The following is a 15,259-nucleotide window of genomic DNA, read 5'->3' as shown; positions in this document are numbered from 1 at the left end:
TGTTAACAGTGTGGATGCCGGGTCCCGCTCCCCTCTGGGTGGCGGGGTGGGGGTAGCAGGAAGGGGTCCTGAGCGCCCATGTTGTTTGTTAACTTAAACGTTTGTGCGGCGCTGTGTAGCGGTAGCTGTGGACGGGGTCTCTGGTGCTGAGGGGATTTGAGGGTTCCTCAAACTGGTGGGATTTGGAGCCTCTACCCTGGTGGCAGTGGGTTCAGTGGGTTACCCTGGTGGCGTAGTGGTTAAGTGCTAAGGCTGCTAGCCAAAAGGTTGGCAGTTTGAATCCACCAGGCGCTCCTTGGAAACTCTGTGGGGCAGTTCTACTCTGTCGTATAGGGTCGCTATGAGTCAGAATTGACTCGATGGCAACAGGTGTGGTTTTTTTTTTAGGTTGGAGATTAGGTGTCTCTCGGGCTGACATTTGAAGGTCTGGAGCTGACGGTTTATGAGGGTTTGTAAGGTTTTTAAGCGCTCTGGCCATGGGCACCAACCCGATCTTCCAGCCCCTGCGGACGGACCGCCCCCCCCCGGGGGGGGATTGGCTGCTCTGGGACCCTGAGCCCAGAGGGCAGTGAGAAGCTGACAAACGTGAGTGATGCCCTGCAGGCTCCAGTCGGCGGGGCAGCCCTGCTCACACGGTCTCAATACGGGTAGTCGGCTTCGTGCCTGGGGGGTGGTTTCCGAATGTTTCCTCGTGCCCCCCCCCCCGTGCGGGGCGACAACTCTCCCCTGGGCGGGGACCTAGTAGAGGCCTGCAGGGCATCAGGGTGTGGAGGGGCAGAGCTTGGGCGGGGAGGGCGCGGCCCTGCAGGTTCCTGTACATGACCACGGCAGGGGGCTGCGGGTCCTGAAGGCTGGGCCTGGTCGAGGACCCACTAGGTCTCGCAGAAGGAGTGGGTTAGGATAATCATAGCATTAATGGGAGTATTGAGAGAGCGCCCTGGGGCGTTGGGTCCCTCGGGAAGAAAAGCTTCTGCTGTCGCCACTGGAGCGGTACCCAGGTCGTCCCGGCTTAGGTCCAGGAGGTTCCCATGCTCGGAGGGTCTGGTGGGCAGAACAGAACCGGCGGTGCGCACGCCCTCTCGCGGCCTTGCGCCGAATCGCTGAGGTTCAGTGTCAGGTGATTCTAAGCCATGGTTTTGGAACTCAATAGTGAAGCAGAGCAAATAAATGATGCAGTGCCTTGATGGGACCGGTGGAGACAACAAGAAGCAAAGCACAGCTGAAACTTCAAAATTCCACTGAGTGTTAGTAGGATTTGGAGGGAGAAAATAGACGGAGAGTCGAGAGGCCCAGAGATGCAGAAGGGTTAGAGGATTAGGGGTTAGGGTTTGGTGTTAGGGGTTCAGGTTGGGGGGTTAGAGGTTTGGGAGTTAGGTTTAGGGGTATAGGTTTTAGGTGGCTGGGGGTTGGGGTTAGGGCTAGGGTTACTAGGCTAGGGCACAAGTGGTTTAGGGTTATGGTTAGGGTTAGAGTGAGGCTGAGGTTGATTCCCAGTCTTGTGTACCGTCTCTTCCTTCACCAGAGTTACCACATATCTGTCGTCTGGTTGGAAACCCTGATGGCATAGTGGTTAAGACCCACCAGTGCTAACCAAAGGTCTGCAGTTCGAATCCACCAAGCGCTCCTTGGAAACTCTATGGGGCAGTTCTAATCTGTCCTATAGGGTCTCTATGAGCTGGAATCGACTCGACGGCGGTGGGTTTGTTTTTTTTGGTTATTGTTTAGTTAGCTTTTCTCTACCCACTCTCCGTCTGCCTGGTGAACATCAAGGATTGTTTCTGTGCGTAAATGTTTTCATGAGTTTTTATGATAGTGGTCTCTTAGTGTATATGTCGTTTTGTGATTGACTTAGTCAGCATGATGCGCTCCAGATTCATCCATGGTGTGAGATGTTTCGGAGATTCATCATTGGTCTTCATTGTCGTGTAGTGTTCCACTGTGTGTATGTACCGTAGTTTGTTTATCCATTCCTCTGTGGACGAGCACTGAGGTTGTTTCCATCTTTTTGCTACTGTGAATAATGTCGCAGTGAACACGGGTGTGCATATGTCTATTCCTGTGACTGCTCATGGAAACCCTGGTGGCTAGTGGTTAAGTGCTACGGCTGCTAAGAAAAAGGGTTAGGGTTTGAGGTTCGGGATGTTAGGGTTAGGGTTGTTAGAGTTCTGGTTGTTAGGGTTTGGGGTTAGGGGTTGGGGTTAGGGTTTTGGGGTTAGGGTTTTGGGGTTAGGGATGTTAGGGTTAGGGTTGTTAGGGTTTGGGTTAGGGTTTTTTGGTTGGGGTTAGGTGTTAGGCTTAGGTTTAGGGTTTGAGGTTACAGTTTGGATTTACAGGTTAGGTGTTAGGGGTTGCAGTTTGGGGTTTACAGTTTTGGGGGTTTAGGGTTTTGGGGTTTAGTCATTAGGGTTTGGGTTAGGTGTTAGGGGTCAGGATTTAGATTTAGGGTTGGGGTTGGTGTTGGGTTTGTTTGGGATATGTGGTTTGGGGTAAGAGGGTGGGTGTTAGAGGTTTGGGGGTTAGAGATTGAGGGAGTTAGAGGGTGAGGGGTTAGAGGGTGAGGGGGTTAGAGGTTGAGAAGATTATAGAGTGAGGGAGTGAGAAGGTGAGGGTGTGAGGGGGTGAAGGTTAGGGTTTAGGGTTAGAGGGTTTAGGCTTAGGGTTCAGAGGCTTAGGGTTAGGGGATTAGGGTTTCAGAGTTCAGAGGTTGGGGTTGGTGTTGTGGTTAGGGTTAGAGAGTTAGGGTTAGAGGGTTAGGGTTGGAGGTTTAGGGTTAGAAGATTAGGGGTATGGTTTAGAGGTTTAGGGTTAGGGGTTAGGGCTAGGGTTTAGGGGTTCAGGTTTAGGGGTGTGGGATGGGTCTGGGGTAAGGTTTTAGGGTTTAGGGTTAGAGGGTTATGTTTAGGGCTTAAGGCTTAGAGTTTAGGGTTTTAGGACTTAAGGTTTAGGGCTTAGGGCTTAGAGCCTAGGGTTTAGGACTTAAGGTTTAGGGTTTAAGGCTTAGAGTGAGGGTTAGGGCTGGGGGCTGGGGTTAGGGTTTAGGGTTTAGTGTTAGGGTATTAGGGTTAGAGGGTTAGATGGTTTAGCGTTTAAGTTTAGGGTTTAGGGGTTGGGGTTAAGGGTGTTAGTGTTTAGGGTTTTGGCATTTAGGGTGTTAGGGTTGAATGTGTTAGGGCTAAGGGTGTTAGGGTTTTGTGTGTTAGGGTTTTAAGTGTTAGGGTTTACAGTTTAGGATTAGGCTTAGACCCATTCTTAGGTTTAGGGCTAGGGATTTGAGGTTTAGGGTTTGGCGTTGGGTTTGGGGGTTGGGGTTAGGTTTAGGGCTAGGATTAGAGGGCTAGGGTTAGAGGGTTAGAGTTAGAGGGTTAGGGTTTCAGGTTAGGGTTAGAGGGTTAGGGTTCGAGTGTTAGGGTTAGGGTTAGGGTCGTTAAGGTTAGGGTGGTTAGGGGTTAGGTGTTAGGATTTAGGGTTTAGGGTATAGGGGTTAGAGTTTGAGTTAGGGTTAGAGTTTAGGGCCTTGGGGGTTAGGACCTAAGGGCTTAGGGTCTTAGGGGCTTTGGGACTTAGGGCTTAGGGGCTAGAGTTAGAGGGCTAAGGCCAGAGGGCCAGGGTTATGGTTTGATTCCTGGTTGGCAATTTTTTTCCTTCAATATTTTGTATAAGTCATCCCATTACCTTCTTGCCTCCATGATTTCTGCTGAGTAGTCCAAGTTTATTATTATTTACTCTCCTTTTTTGGTGACTTCCTTTATCCCTAGCCTCTCTTAAAATTCTCTTTATGTTTGATTTTGGCAAGTTTGATTATTATATGTCTCGGTCACTTTCTTTTGAGATCACCTTATGTGGAATTTGATGAGCATCTTTCATGATATCAGGGAAGTTTTCTGCCAACAAATCTTCAACAGTTCCCTGTGTATTTTCTGTTAGCCCTCCCTGTTCTGGTACTGCAATCACTCATAGTTATTTCTCTTGATAAAGTCCCACATGATTCTTTGGATTTCTTCATTTAAAATTCTTTTATCTGGTTTCTTTTCAAATATATTGGTCCCAAGAGTTTTATCTTCTATCTCAGTAATTCTGCCTTCCAGTTCTTCAGTTGTGCTCTTCTTACTTTCTATCGAGTTTTCTAACTCTGTAATTTTATTGTTAATCTTCTGAATTTCTGATTGCAGTCTCTCTATGGTTTCTTGCAGCTTATTAAATTTTTAATTATGTGCTTGAGTAACCTTTTTAATTTCTTCAGCTGCTTTTTCTTTGTGTTCCTTGGCTTGTTCTGTATTTTGCCTCATTTCCTTCCTGATATCTTTGAGAGTTCTGTATATTAATCTGTTGTATTCTGTATCCGGTAATTCCAGGATTGCACCTTCATCGAGAAGATTCCTTGAGTCTTAGTTCTGAGAGCTTGTTGAAGCAATCATGGGTCAGCTTCTTTTTTTTTATTTTAATAATTTTTATTGTATTTTAAGTGAAAGTTTACAAATCAAGCCAGTCTCTCACATAAAAACTTATACACAACTTGTTACATATTCCCAATTACTTTCCCCCCAATGGGACAGCCCACTCCCTCCTTCCACTCTTTCTTTCCGTGACCATTTTGCCAGTTTCTAAGCCCCTCTACCCACCCATCTCCCTTCCAGGCAGGAGATGCCAACATAGTCTCAAGTGTCCACCCAAACCAAGTAGCTCACGCCTCACCAGCATCCCTCTCCAACCCATTGTCTAGTCCAACCCATGACTGATGAACTGGCTTTGGGGATGGTTCCCGTAGTGGGTAAACGGAAGGTGTGGGGGCCATGATCACTGGGGTCCTTCCAGTCTCAGTCAGACCATTAAGTCTGGTCTTTTTATGAGAATTTGGGGTCTGCATCCCACTGTTCTGCTCCCTCAAGGGATCTCTGTTATGTTCCCCGTCAGGGCAGTCATTGGTTGTGGCCCGGCACTGTCTAGTTCTTCTGATCTCAGGATGATGTAGTCTCTAGTTCATGTAGTCCTTTCTGTCTCTTGGGCTCGTTATTATCTTATGTTCTTGGTGTTCTCCCTTCTCCCTTGATCCAGGTGGGTTGAGAATCATTGATGCATCTGAGATGACTGCTTGCTAGCATTTAAGATCCCAGATGCCACTCTTCAAAGTGGGATGCGGAATGTTTTCTTAATAGATTTCATTATGCCAGTTGACTTAGATGTCCCCTAAAACCATGGTCCCCAAACCCCTGCCCCTGCTTTGCTGACCTTCGAAGCATTCAGTTTATTCAGGAAACTTCTTTGCTTTGGTTTAGTCCAGTTGTGCTGCCCTCCACTGTGTTGAGTGTTGTTCTTCCATTAGTATCTCTTTAGTAAATACCCCTCTCCTACCCTCCCTCCCTCCCCCCCTCATAACAACAAAGGAATATGTTCTTCTCAGTTTAAACTATTTCTCAAGATCTTATAATAGTGGTCTTATACAATATTTGACCTTTTGCTACTAATTTCACTCAGCATAATGCCTTCCAGGTTTCTCCATGTTATGAAGTGTTTCACAGATTCGTCACTGTTCTTTGTTGATGTGCAGTATTCCATTGTGTGAATATACCATAATTTATTTATCCATTCATCCATTGATGGGCACCTTGGTTGGTTCCATCTTTTTGCTATTGTAAACAGTGCTGCAGTAAACGTGGAAGTGCATGTATCTATTTGTGTAAAGGCTCTTATTTCTCTAGGATATATTCCGAGGAGTGGGATTGCTGGGTTGTATGGTAGTTCTATTTCTAGCTTTTTAAGGAAGCACCAAATTGATTTCCAACGTGGTTGTATACCATTTTACATTCCCACCAGCAGAGTATAAGTGTTCCAGTCTCTCTACAGCCTCTCCAACATTTATTTTTTTGTGTGTTTTGGATTAATGCCAGCCTTGTTGGAGTGAGATGGAATCTCATTGTAGTTTTGATTTGCATTTCTCTAATGGCTAATGATCGAGAGCATTTCCTTATGTATCTGTGAGCTGCCTGAATGTCTTCTTTAGTGAAGTGTCTGTTCATATCCTTTGCCCATTTTTTAATTGGGGTGTTTGTCTTTTTGTGGTTGAGTTTTAGCAGAGTCATGTAGGTTTTAGAGATCAGGCACCGGGTGGAGATGTCTTAGCTGAAAACTTTTTCCCAGTCTGTAGGTGGTCTTTTTACTCTTTTGGTGAAGTCTTTAGATGAGCATAGGTGTTTGATTTTTAGGAGCTCCCAGTTATCTGGTTTCTCTTCATCATTTTTGGTAATGTTTTGTATTCTGTTTATGCCATGTATTAGGTCTCCTAATGTCCCTATTTTTTCTTCCATGATCTTTATCGTTTTAGATTTTATGTTTAGGTCTTTGATCCATTTGGAGTTAGTTTTTGTGCATGGTGTGTGGTAGGGGTCCTGTTTCATTTTTTGGAGGTGGCTATACAGTTACGCCAGCACCTTTTGTTAAAAAGACTATCTTCTCCCCAATTAACTGACACTAGGCCTTTGGCAAATATCAGCTGCTCATATGTGGATGGATTTATATCTGGATTCTCAATATTGTTCCATTGGTCTATGTGTCTGTTGCTGTACCAGTACCAGGCTGTTTTGACTACTGTTGACAGTATAATTTGTTCTAATATCAGGCAGAGTGAGTCCTCCCACTTTGTTCTTTTTTAGTAATGCTTTACTTATCCGCGACTTCTTTCCCTTCCATATGAAGTTGGTGATTTGTTTCTCCATCTGTTTAATAAGTGTCATTGGAATTTGGATCGGAAGTGCATTGTATCTATAGATGGCTTTTGATAGAATGGACAATTTTACAATGTTGTCTTCCTATCCACGAGCAAGATATGTTTTTCCAATTACGTAGGTCCCTTTTGTTTTTTTTGCAGTAGTACCTTGTAGTTTTCTTGGTATAGCTCTTTTACATTTTTGGTAAGGTTTATTCCTAAGTATTTTATCTTCTTGGGGGCTGCTGTGAATGGTATTCATTTGATGATTTCCTCTTCAATGTTCTTTTTGTTGATATAGAGGAATCCAACTGATTTTGTGTGTTTGTATTGTAATCTGAAACTTTGCTGAACCCTTCTATTAGTTTTCTTGAGGATTCCTCAGGGTTTTCTGTGTATAAGATAATGTCTTTGGAAATAGAGATAATTTTATTTCTTCCTTACCAATCTGGATACCCTTTATTTCTTTGTCTAGCCCAGTTGCTCTGGCTAGGACCTCTAGCACAATGCTGAATAAGAGCAGTGATAAAGGGGATCCTTGTCTGTTTCCTGTTCTCAAGGGAAATGCTTTCAGGCTCTCTCCATTTAGGATGATGCTGGGTATTGGCTTTGTATCAATACCCTTTATTATGTTGAGGAATTTTCCTTCTATTCCTATTTTGCTGAGAGTTTTTATCATGAGTGGGTGTTGGACTTTGTCAAATGCCTTTTCTGTATCAATTGATAAAATTATGTGGTTCTTGTCCTTTTTTTATGTGGTGGATTACATTAATTGTTTTTCTAATATTGAACCAACCTTGCATACCTGGTATAAATCCTACTTGGTTATGGTGGATTATTTTTTTGATATGTTGTTGAATTCTACTGGCTCGAATTTTGTTGAGGATTTTTGCATCTATGTTCATGAGGGATATAGGTCTGTAATTTTCTTTTTTTGTGTTGTCTTTAGCTGGTTTTGGTATCAGGGTTATGCTGGCTTCATAGAAGGAGTTAGGTAGTATTCCGTCCTTTTCTATGCTTTGAAATACCTTCAGTAGTAGTGGTAAGTCTTCCCTGAAAGTTTGGTAGAACTTTGCAGTGAAGCCATCAGGGCCAGGGCTTTTTTTTTGTTGGGAGTGTTTTGATTACCTTTTCAATCTCTTTTTTTGTTATGGGTCTATTTAGTTGTTCTACTTCAGTTTGTGTTAGTTTAGGTAGGTAGTGTGTTTCTAGGAATTCATCCATTTTTTCTAGGTTTTCAAATTTGTTAGAATACAATTTTTTGTAGTAATCTGATATGATTGTTTTAATTTCAGTTGGATCTGTTGTGATATGGCCCATCCCATTTCTTATTCGGATTATTGGTTTCTTTTCCTGTATTTCTTTAGTCAGTCTGGCCAATGGTTTATCAATTTTGTTAATTTTTTCAAAGAAGCGGTTTTTGGCCTTGTTAACTCTTTCAATTGTTTTTCTATTCTCTAATTCATTTAATTTTGCTGTACTTTTTATTTTTTGCTTTCTTTTGGTGCCTGACAGTTCCTTTTGTTGCTCTCTTTCTGTTTGTTCAAGTTGTAGGGAGAGTTCTTTCATTTTGGCTCTTCTTTAATATGTGTGCCTTTATTGATATAAATTGACCTCTGAGCACTGCTTTCACCATGTCCCAAAGGTTTTCATCGGAAGTGTTTTCAGTCTTGTTGAATTCTGTGAATTTCTTTATTCCCTCCTTAAGGTCTTCCATAACCCAGTCTTTTTTGAGCAGGGTATTGTGCAGTTTCCAAGCATTTGATTTCTTTTCCCTGGTTTTTCTGTTATTGATTTTTACTTTTATGGTCTTTCATTCAGAGAAGATGTTTTGTAATATTTCAATGTTTTGCGTTCTGCAAAGGCTTGTTTTATGACCTAATATGTGATCTATTCTAGAGAATGTTTCATGTGCACTAGAAAAGAAATTATAGTTTGCAGCTGTTGTGTGGAGTGTTCTGTATAAGTCTATGAAGTGAAGTTGTTTAATTGTAGCACTTAGATCTTCCGTGTCTCTATTGAGCTTCTTACTGCATTTCCTATCCTTCACCGAGAGTGTTGTGTTGAAGTCTCCTGCTATAATTGTGGAGGTGTCTATCTCACTTTTTAATTCTGTTAACATTTGTTTTATGAATGTTGCGGCCCTATCATTGGGTGCATAAATATTTAATACAGTTATATGTACCTGGTAAATTGTCCCTTTAATCTTTATGTAGTGTCCTTCTTTATCCTTTGTGGTGGATTTAATTTGAAACTCTATTTTGTTGGAAATTAATATTGCCTCTCCTGCTCTTTTTTGATTGTTGTTTGCTTGATATATTTTTATCCATCCTTTCAGTTTTGGTTTATTTGTGTCTCTTAACTCTAAAGCGTGTCTCTTTTAGGAAGCATACAGACTGATCGTGTTTTTTTATCCAGTCTGCAACTTTCTGTCTCTTTATTGGTGAATTTAGTCCATTTACATTAAGTGTAATTATAGACAAGTATGAGTTTAGTGCTGTCATTTTGATGCCTGTTTTTGACAATTTCATTTTCCATTTACTTTTTTGTGCTGAGTTTTTCTTTGTAGAATGTGTGTTCCTCCTTTTTATAGTAGTTGAATTTATTTTGGTGAGTCGTTATGTTTATCTTGGTTTTTATTTTGAAGTATGGAATTGTTAGACCTTGTTGTGGTTACCTTAATATTTACCCTGGTTTGAGTAAGTAAAAACCTAAGTTGTTTCGCCCTGTATCGCCTTGGTTTCCTCTCCATATGTAATTTCTAAGCCTCCTGTATTTAGTCCCTCTTTTTTCACTATCGTAATCTTTTACATAATCACATCAATGATTCCCTGTTTTGAGCAATTTTTTAATTAATCTTATTTTGTTTTTGTGATTTCCCTATCTGGGTTGATATCAGGATGTTTTGTTCTGTGATCTTGTGTTGTGTTGGTATCTGATATTATTGATTTTCTGACCAAAGAATTTCCTTCAGTAATTCTTGCAGTTTTGGTTTGGTTTTTGCAAATTCTCTAAGCTTGTGTTTATCTGTAAATATCTTAATTTCACCTTCATGTTTTAGAATTTTGCTGGATATATGATTGTTCGCTGACAGTTTTTCCTCTTTCAGTGCTCTATATATGTTATTCCATTGTCTTCTTGCCTGCATGGTTTCTGCCGAGTAGTGCAAACTTATTGATTCTCCTTTGTAGGTAACTTTTCGTTTATCCTTGGGTGCTTTTGAAATTTCTCTTTATCTTTGGTTTTGGCAGGTTTGATGATATGTCTTGGTGATTTTCTTTTGGGATCTATTTTGTATGAGGTTCGATGAGCATCTTGGGTAGATATCTTTTCATCTTTTACAATGCCAGGGAATTTTTCTGCCATCAGATCTTCCACTGTTCTCTCTGTATTTTCTGTTATCCCTCCCTGTTCTGGAACTCGAATCACACGCAAATTATTCTTGATAGAGTCCCCCATGATTCTTAGGGTTTCTTCATAGTTTTAAATTCTATTTGATTTTTCTTCAACTATATTTGTGTCAATTGCCTTATCCTCCAGCTCCCTCACTCTGCATTCCAGTTCCTTGATTCTGCTCCTGTGACTTCCTATTGAGTTGTCTGAATCTGTGACTTTATTGTTAATCTTTTGGATTTCTGAATGCTGTCTCTCTATGGATTCTTACAGCTTATTAATTTTTTCACTATGTTGTTGAATAATCTTTTGGATATCTTCAACTGCTTTATCCGCGTATTCCTTGGTGTTTTCTGTAGATTGCCTTATTTCATTTGTGAGGTCATTCCTGATGTCTTGAAGCATTCTGTATATAATTTTTTTATATTCTACATTTGGCAATTCTAGGAATGTATCTACATCTGGGAATGATTTTGATTCTTTGATTTGGGAGTTTGTAGAAGGAATCATGGTCTGCTTCTTCATGTGATTTGATGTCGACTGCTGTCTCTGAGCCATTTATAAGATATTGTAATATTCTATATTTGCTCACTGAGTCTTATCTTCTTATTTTGTTTTGTTACAATACACCCAGATGGGCTACTAGATTGTGGTATCGTGATTGATGTAGCTTTTGAATCACTTACGTCCTGTTACCAGCTTGCCTGAGCTGTTACCAGGTATATAAGTGTATGAGTCCATTCACTATTCTTGAATAGAATCAGCTCAGGTGTCCTGATAGCTGGTCACCTAGTGTGTGGTGTAGGCTCTCACCTATTATCTTAGAGGAGTAGTGGTGATGGTTGTATGCACCAGTTTCTAATAGTGGCGAGGGGTCACGTTTCGAGGAGGGCAGGATGCTGACAGCCTTCCTTCAAGTGTCAGTGAGGTAGGTGTGTCTGTATTCTCTAGAGCACTCTGGTGGGTGGGCTTTGCAGCTGTATCTTAGGCACCCAATGCTTGGGTAGGCGTCACTATTCTCAGACCCCTCTAGCAGGTGGCTAGGTGATGTGGGTGGAGTCTCAGCCCTCAGTTCGCTGGTGCGGATCAGCGAGGGCTCTGTTTAATAGGTAGAGAGGTATCTGACCTCCAAAACTTGCCTTTCCACTGCTGAGCTAAAACAATTATGGTCAGATCTCTATCAGAATTGCCTTTACATTGTAATAGCCACCTAGTTACCTGTAGGGTTAAAGCCAAAGACTATGGGTCTGTTAATGCCTGGATGGAGCTGATTCTGTACTGTTATTTCAGTTTAGGGAAGTCAGGGAAGGATTTTTTCTTTGATGGTTAAATGCTGCTTTTCTCAGGCCAGGAGAATGGGTTAGAAAAGAAAGAAGAAAAAAAATTCAGCAGTGCACTTCACTCTCTGGCACAGAGGATTCCAATGTTAATGAAGCTGGCTGGGGCAATGAGGGGTGGAATCAGATATATAGAAGAGAGTAGCCTGGCAAAATATACAAAGTTACTTATGTTGTTTGGTGAGAACTGTTTTTTCTGAAATTCCAGAGCATTGTGTCGCTCGTGTGTGCTGGCTGGATCCCTGCTGAGACTGTCCCAGAGGGTTAGGGCTGCATCCATGCTCACACCGTCTCAGGAAGCCACAATTGGCTCCCCCACACTTATTCCAAAGCCCAGCACCAAGGTTTCCTTTCTGGGACCCTGCACTCCAGGCTCCAAAACCAGTCGCTGCTTCCCTATAGTTTTTCGTTTTCCTGTCAGCCGCGTCTGTGTGGAGCCTGCGTGTGCTGCCTGGGTCCCCTCTGAGGTTGGTCCTGAGGGTTAGGCCTATATCTGTTCTTCCCTGTCTCAGTAAACCACAATCAGCCCCACCACTCTGACACCAGGAAACCGCGAGGGCTCAAGGCTGCGGCGTGGGACACTGGCTCTGGAAGCGGTCCCTGCTGCAGCGTGGCTTTCGCTCCCCCGTCACTCAGGTCAACTCCTTAGTTCTGTGTTTGATGGTCAGGGTTTGTAGATTGTCCTTTATGTAATCAGTTCACTTGTTTTTTCGAGTCTTTGTTTCAAGAAGGATAAGCGGAATCTTCTACCTAGTCAGCCATCTTGGTCCTGCCCCCGTGTCTGCCTCTTTATGTGATTTGATATTGACTGTTGTCTCTGAGCAATCTATAAGTTATTGTATTAGTTTATTTTATGCTTGCTTTTTGTATCCTAGTTTCTTGCTTTGTTTAGTTTTGGTATTCCCAAATAAGCTGCTTGAGTGCGCTAGGTTGATTATTTTCACCTTCGAAGCTCTAATGTACTATCACCAGATGGCTAGCACTGTTACCAGGTATATGAGCCTAGGAGTTCATTTACTTTTCTTGTATGCATTCAACTCAGGTGCCCAGGTAGTTGTTCATAAAGTGTGTGGTACGGGCTCTGTCCTACAGTCTTAGAGGGGCAGGGGTTATTGGTGTAGGCAGAAGTATCTGGCTGCAGTAGGGGGTCAGAGTCTGATCAAGGCAGGGGTCTGACAGCTGTGCTCTGAGTGTCTGTGAGGAAAGCGCATCCCTGTTCTGTAGAGCACACGGGTGGGTTCTGCAGAAGGGCGATGGGTACCCAATGCTTTTGGTTGTAAGTTCTGGGCGGTACTACTTACCCTTGGAGCCCTATCACAGGTGGCTAGGTATTGTGGGTGGAGCCACCAGTCCTTAGGCCCCTGATGTGGGAAGGTGAAGACCCTGTTTAATAGGCAAAGCAGTGTCAAACATCAAACACCCATCTTCCCACCGTCCAGCTGAAACAGTTGCAGTCTGGCAACAAGGGCCTATTCTCCTGAAATGGGCCCACACAGGTCCATGCTGGGGTGAAAGGTATTCAAACCCATGGACTGTTTGTGCCTGAACAAGAGCTGCTTCTGTCCTGAGCTCCCCAGCTTAATTGAGCTGGCAGATTATCTTTCCCCCAGTTGTGAACTTATACCTTCTTCAAGGATGGAAAAATGGCTCAGAGTGGTACCAGGGCCTATCTCAGGCCCAGGGAAGTTGACAGCCACTGAAGCCGGCTTGGGGGCTGGGGGCGTAGTAAGATAAACACAAGTAATTAGCTTTTGCTGAGAGTGCCGTTCTTCTCTTGTTCTGGAGGTGTGAGTAGTCTGTGCAACTTGCTGTCCTTCCCTGAGCTAAACGCCTGTGGAGCGCCACTGCCAGCCCCACTGCAGTCGCTCCAGGGAATGGTGCCTGAGGGTTCCTGGCTATTCAGGTCCAGTAACTCCTCTCCACTTCTGAATAGTCTCTCCCTCCCCGTGCTGCTGAGTCCATTTTCTAACTTTACCTTTGATGTTCAGGGCTCCTAGCTTGTCATAAATATAATCGCTTCACTTGTTTTTTCTGGTCTTTTTTGTAAGAGGGATCACTGGTGGCGTCTCAATACTCAAAACTTCATCATTTCTTCCTTTCACTTTAGCTACTCGACATTCAAGAGCAACGTTCAGAGTCTCTTCCGACATCCGTTTTGGTCTTTTCTTTCTTTCCTGTCTTTTAAAGGATCTCTTGCTTTCCTCATGTGTGATGTCCTTGATGTCATTCCACAACTCGTCTGGTCTTCAGTCGTTAGTGTTCAACACGTAAAATGTGTTCTTGAGGTGGTCTCTAAATACAGGTGAGATATACTCAAGATCATATTTTGGCCCCTTTTGACTTATTCTAATTTTCTTCCGTTTCAACTTGAACTCCCATATGAGCAATTGACAGTCTGTTTCACAATCGATCCCTGGCCTTGTTCTGACTGATGATATGAGTTTTCCCATCTTCTCTTTCCACAGATGTAGTCAGTTTGATTCCTGTGTATTCCATCTGGTAAAGTCCACGTGTATAGCTGCCGTTTATGTTGGTGAAAAAAAATATTTGCAGTGGATGAGTCACTGGTCTTGCAAAATTCTTTCATGAGATTTCTGGCGTCATTTATTTCAGCGATGCTGTATTTTCCAACTACTTTTCCTTCTTTGTTTCCAACTTTAACATTCTAATGACCAGTAATTATCAATGCATCTTGATTGCATGTTTGATCAATTTCAGGCTGCAGAAGTTGTTTAAAATCTTCAATTTCTTTATCTTTGGCATTAGTGGTTGGTGCATAAATTTGAATAGTCATATAAACTAGTCTTCCTTGTAAGTGTATGGATTTTAGCCTATCAGTGACAACATTGTACTTCAGGCTAGATCTTGAAATGTTCTCTTTGATGATATGTAACGTCATTCTTTTGACTCTGGTGGAATATCCATGTTTGTAAGACTGCTCACAGACTGTTTCACCAGAGAGTTTTCTGGTACTGCAACATCTACCACTAATCTCTGTGATCCCTTTGAATTGGCAAAATAAGAATAGTGCTATAGATTTCTTCCAAATACAGAAAACATAAGTATGAAAATGTTCTTGCTGTTGATTATATTCTTTACCAATCTGTTTGTACGGGATTTTTGGTACTTCACTTGAAAAATGAGTCCAAGGTACTGTGATGTGATTGTTTACTTTGTGTGGCCTTTCTAGCCATGGTCTTATAACATCCACCCTGGTGCTTGGGCAGGACTGTGTGATAGGGTAATTGTGGCTCACCAAGGGGATTGTTTATTTTGCCTTCAAAGAGAACCAGTTCCAGAGCAAAGAGGAGGATTCAACTCCCATCAAGGAAGAACAGCCAAGAGCCGAGCATATATTATGGACCTGAGATCCCTGCACTGAGAAGCTCCTAGAAGCAGGAGACTGAGATAGAGAGAGGAAGCTGTAACCCTGAAGATGGTAAGATGCCATGGCAGGAGAGACCGAGCAACAGGGACCTGGCTATAGGAGATGATGGCCCATGGAGAAGGAAAGCTGAGTGCCTTTGGAGAGAGGCCGGCCCAAGGCCAGGCAGAGGCACGCCTATGAGCACAGGAGGGAAGAGGCTGTCCTGATAGAAGAACTGTGTTCTGAGTGTCGTTGAGCCTGAGCTATAACTGTTACTTCCCTAATAAACCCCATAATCGTGAATATGGACTATGAGTTCTGTGTGGCCATTGCAATGAGTTATTGAACCCGGCAGAGAAGTAGGGAGTGCTGTGTGAGGGACAGTTGGTGTCAGGGTTAGTGAAGATGGTGGAGAGAGGATAGTTTTTCACCAATGCCTTCAATGCAGCTTCGATTTCTTCC

This window comes from Loxodonta africana, unplaced genomic scaffold (assembly GCF_030014295.1).
Source record: "Loxodonta africana isolate mLoxAfr1 unplaced genomic scaffold, mLoxAfr1.hap2 scaffold_156, whole genome shotgun sequence".
NCBI classification, from domain to species: domain Eukaryota; kingdom Metazoa; phylum Chordata; class Mammalia; order Proboscidea; family Elephantidae; genus Loxodonta; species Loxodonta africana.
Note: the sequence above shows the minus strand (reverse complement) of the source record.